General features: G+C 37.2%; 1 pseudogene; it reads left to right on the top strand.

Annotated features, from left to right (window-relative positions):
• The first annotated feature begins 2,326 nt into the window (after positions 1-2,326).
• LOC128868994 (U6 spliceosomal RNA) lies at positions 2,327-2,423 on the top strand (annotated as a pseudogene).
• Positions 2,424-5,245: the final 2,822 nt, after the last annotated feature.

Genomic DNA, 5,245 nt, shown 5'->3' with positions numbered 1-5,245 from the left:
CCGAATCATTGCAAATGTTGCAGAAAGCCTGTGGCGAGAGTGCTGTGTCAAAAACACGGGTCTATGAGCGGTATAAGGCTTTTGCAGAGGGCCGAGAACTCGTGAAAGATTTGCCCAATTTGGTCGTCCATCAACGTTCTCAATGAATGAAAACGTCGACCAAAGTGAGGAAATGGTGCAGGAAAACCATCATACCATCATTTAAGTTTGAGGGAGGTAGCTCGTGACCTCAGTGTGGCTCTCGAATCAATTCGAAACATTTTATACGATCAATTGGGAAGAAGGTGGCTGAAGACACGTTTATCCAGCGAGTCAACACAGGTGATAAGACGTGGGTACATGAGTTTGATATGCAAACCACTCAACAGGCGGCTGAATGGCGCCATCCACGTGAGCCAAAACCCAAAAAACAAAAAGCCACGTCAAAGTCGGACAAAAATGAAAGTCATTCTACTCGTTTTCTTTGATAATCATGGTGTTGTGTACTCGGTATTCATTCCAAATGGTTCTACGGTAAATTCTGTTGATAAAGAATATTAGTTGAAAGTTATGCGGCATTTGTGCGTAGGAAACGACCCAATTTGGGGAAAGAAAAGTCATGGATCTTGCACCATGATAACGCACCTTCTCACAAGGCTTTTCACCAAAAACTGTCTTTTTCCTGTTTCCAAAACATAAAAAAACTCCGCGGACGCCGCTTTGAGTCGATAGAGACCATTAAGGAGAATTCGCTTCGAATGAAGCCTATTTTAAAGGCAAAAAAATAAATTTTGAGGATTAAATAATTATTTTCCGTTTTATTGCAGAATTCCCGGTACTTTCGTGACCGAATGTATTTGGCTTTCTTGCTGAACAATGGCAAATTGAACAAGAAAAATAAAGAAGCACTGTGCAAAATAACAAAACTATTGTTCAGTAGGATTTTGAGTTCTAGTATACACGGGCCTCAAAAATAGTAAGTTTCAGAAAAACGATTTAAAGTCGAACAGTTATGGGAGCAACGATCGCTCAAGTAGTCGAAACTTCGTCAATTTTGCTCCGATTGGTTTGAAATTTTAACACAATATTTTTGAGACATTATCCTGTCATTAAAAAAAATAAAAATCATCTTAATATTTTAAGTCTGGTCGCACATTTAGTGGTTCTACTTGTAGGAGGATAAGAAAAAAAATTAATTAGAAAATTTTCCGAAAAGTATGGTATGGTAAGTACAGGTATGAGCAGTTGTTCGTTAAATTTTCTAAAAAGCTGCATTCAAATTTTCTTGACTTGGATTTTCATCAGCGGACTCAGCTGAACTTATTGTAAAAAAATTGGTAGGACATTTTGGGAAACAGCAGTAGTAGTTTTCTGGACAAAATATTAAGGGTGATCAGATTGGAGGCACTTTTCCAATAGGTGTTTTTTTGACAGATCACACGCGACTGCTGTCAAGCTAAACACATAATCCTTTTCAGTATTCGTTGACATTTCATCATGGAAAGACTTACGCCTCACAACGTTTACAAGTCGTACAAATATTACGAAACTCGACGCTCTGTGAAAAGTTTTCATTACTCAGGCCAACTTATGGTGTACATAACCGTCCTACCGATTGCAAACCACCCGCAAAATTGGTATTATTTCTACAGTATTGGAAGATACTCGACGATTAGATCACGTACAGTCCGAAATAAACAGAATATTCCGGTCGTAAATGAGAGTTTTGCTGAAGACTGAAAGAATCGATGGGGTGTCGATCTCAGCAAGTTGGCCTATCTTATGGCACTACTTGGGCGTTTTTACGCAAAGATCGTAGTTTGAAAGCTTAAAAATTACAGCTGGTCCAAGATTTGAAGCCAGCCGATCTACCAAAGAGTGATAATTTCATTCGTTGGGCTCTTGAAAAACTCACCGAAGATTCCCATTTTGGGACCCGAATTATGTTCAGCGATGAGGCTTATTTTTGGATTAATCGCTACGTATTTCCGTATTCGGGCAGAAGAGAAACTGAAAAGAATTAAGGAACAGCCATTACATCCATGAAAGCCAATCGTTGAGGTGGAGAAATCCTCGGCCCATATTTCGTCAAAGACGTGGCTGGCGCCACTGTAACAGTAAATGGCGAAAGCTATCGCGCTATGATAAACGACTTTTTAATGTCGGAAATCTAAGCTCATGGTTTTAAAAAGACGGCGACAAAAGGTGGAAATTTGATGAAAGACATAATTGTTGCAGCTATTCTGATCTCAGTAATCTTAGTGCTTCTGATTCCGAGTATATTCCTTATTATGTTCATTGCTTCTGCAGAACATTCTTGCTTCGGCAGAACATATACTAAAATTTTTCTCGCTTCGGTGAATATATACTAAAATTGGAACGATTAGCATGGCCCCTGCGCAAGGATGATACGCAAAATAAAATGTGAAACACATAAAAAATGTGAAAAATGTGACACACAGATCGTGCTCCAAGCAGTAAAAAGGCGTTGTTCTAAGCAACAACAGATGGGCATTCCCACTACTTAGGACTGATAGCGGTGGGCTATTCTGCTACCCTGTCAGAAACCAAATAGATTAAAGAAACCAACGAGGCCCTGTGCTCGCAAGAGGAGTGAGCAAGGAAAAAAAATGTAGTTCATTGAAAAAGAAGCGCTTTGTATTTATATTTATTCAATCTTCCACGAGCCCTTGTGTCTGAAATATTTTGGTACATATTACCGATTAGTGGTAATATCCAATTAATGCCGGGTGAAAAACCTAGTTGATGTATTATCACATAATAATTTTATTCCGCTATTTTATATCTATCGTAAAAAATTGCCTAAACTTTTTTATTTAGCTGCTAGGCTAGTGAAAGCCTTCAAATATATGGCTGGTAGAAAAAATTAAATTTAATATGAATCTGGCTATGGTAAATAAAAAAACGAAATCATTCAAAAACTGATCAAATCAAGCTTTTAGTTGAGTTCACTTATACTCAAAAAAATTCGCTTCTCCGGACAGAAGTGTTTCGTAATACCAGCAACTTCGGTATGCGTATGTAAAATCAAAATCGCAAAGAGAAGAAAAATACAACAACATTACTTATGCACGCTGTTATTCGGGATAAACTTTCTAAAATTCCATCGAAAGCGTATTGAAATTGAAAAAGTTATGAGCGCTCTAAAACATAAGTGTGTTTGTATAAGCAAACAGACAAGATAGCAGATAGCTTTTAATAACGCCAACACAAAGAGCAATACTCGTACATTGGAGCATAGTTAAGAGTGGAAGGAAGCGTACGACTGGATGCACGTGCATATGTATGTGTGTATACATGTATGCACGCATGCAGTAGTTGCCAAAACGATAGTGGTTGTGAAATGTAAACCAAAATGTAAATACCGATACTGCTGTATACAATCCACACACACGTGCCCGCACACATACGTAACATATAAAACTCGCCATAAAATACTGATATTGAAGTTAGTGAACTGAATACTCGTATGCTGAATACGGTGCAACTTTACACACTTCCACATTGGCCACAGGGAGTTCCTCTCACCACTTGCGGATGCTAGTAAATTTTGTATATTTTCCCTAATCCATGGTGCACACAATACCGATTTGTGTGTAGAAAAACTTTCAACAAGCGCAAAGCAAATCTACGCGAAATAGAACGACAGATAGCCAAGCTAACTTGCATGGCCAGCGCGTGTGCCGGACTGTTAACTACTTGCACACAAGCACAAGCGCAATTATACTGGTATGTTGGTATATGTATGGTGTGTATGTGACGTGGTGATGGCAAGCAGTGCTGAACAGGCAAACAGAAATGCAGTGATGCCCGCAGGAAGAGTGCGCCCAATTCGCGACCACTCTGAATTCTATATAGTATGGAACATTTCAGAAGTTAGTAATGTAAGTGACTTACAGTCGCTTGACAAAAACTTAAAAGGTGCTTTTGAACATGTTTTCTTTGTATGTGGTTATATATATTATATATAATTGGCGCGTACACCCTTTTTGGGTGGTTGGCCGAGCTCCTCCTCCTATTTGTGGTGCGCGTTTAGATGTTGTTCCACAAATGGAGGGACCTACAGTTTCATGCCGACTCCGAACGGCAGATATTTTTATGAGGAGCTTTTTCATGGCAGAAATACACTCAGAGGTTTGCCATTGCCTGCCGAGGGGCGACCGCTATTAGAAAAATGTTTTTCTTAATTTTGGTGTTTCACCGAGATTTGAACCTACGTTCTCTCTGTGAATTCCGAATGGTAGTCACGCCCCAACCCATTCGACTACGGCGACCGCCCTTTGTATGTGGTTGCTATGATTAAAATTTTATTCTGTTGAATAGAGCGAACTTATATTTGCTTTTGGTGCTTTTTCTATTCTTTACTTTTTTGTGAACAAGTGAACTACAAAAGGTGTGTGTGAACTACTAGTGATAAGCTCTACATATAATAAGAAGCTTTAACTTTTTCTGTATTTATTTTATAACAAAAATTATTCCTTATAAAAATATATTTTCTTCTAAAACAAAGATCATTTTAGACCGAGATTTCAAATTTGTATAAAATTTATTAAAAATCGATTTTTCATTAACATTTCAATCTTTTTAATGGAAGTACCGAACAAAAATTTGGATATGCTGTTTTATAGGAAAACAATTTAAGTAAGAAAGTGTAAGTTTGAATTTTCTCAAAATTTTCATTTATTTTTGACAATTTCTCTTTCTGACAGTGTTGCCCATTTTTTGAGATAACGGATGCGCAGTATTGTTTTACATGAAGAAAATGCGTAACATCGCCAAAGAAAATAATTATCTAAAATCAACGAAAATTTTGAATCTTAAACTTACCCTTCATCACTCTTAATTGTACCGTGTTACAAAACTGCATACACAAAAATGTTCTAGAATGTGGCTGAATGTTTAAAAATTTTACACAAAAGCTGAAACTTGGATTTATGTGGTTTTTGTTAGAATAAAATCGATTTTTTATAAAAAAATTTGTTTTAATTAATTTGAAAAAATAATACAGTTAAAGATATAAGTAGAGGTTGTCCTTATTATTATGTCACTCACTTTATATTGGATTGGGGATCGTAGCGTTTTTACCGAAGACTTTTATTTTAACAAAAAACAATAATTATATCAATAAGTTAATCATTTATTTTTCGCCGTTGCTCTTTACAACCTCTTTCCACCTCTCGACCAGTTGGTTGTTGCCGTTCCGCCAAAAATCTCCTGGTCTGTCAAAGAAGTTGTTGGGCAAGTT

This window comes from Anastrepha ludens, chromosome 6 (genome assembly GCF_028408465.1).
Source record: "Anastrepha ludens isolate Willacy chromosome 6, idAnaLude1.1, whole genome shotgun sequence".
NCBI lineage: Eukaryota > Metazoa > Arthropoda > Insecta > Diptera > Tephritidae > Anastrepha > Anastrepha ludens.
The sequence above is the reverse complement of the archived record's forward strand: the minus strand, read 5'-3'. Positions and strand labels throughout refer to the sequence as shown.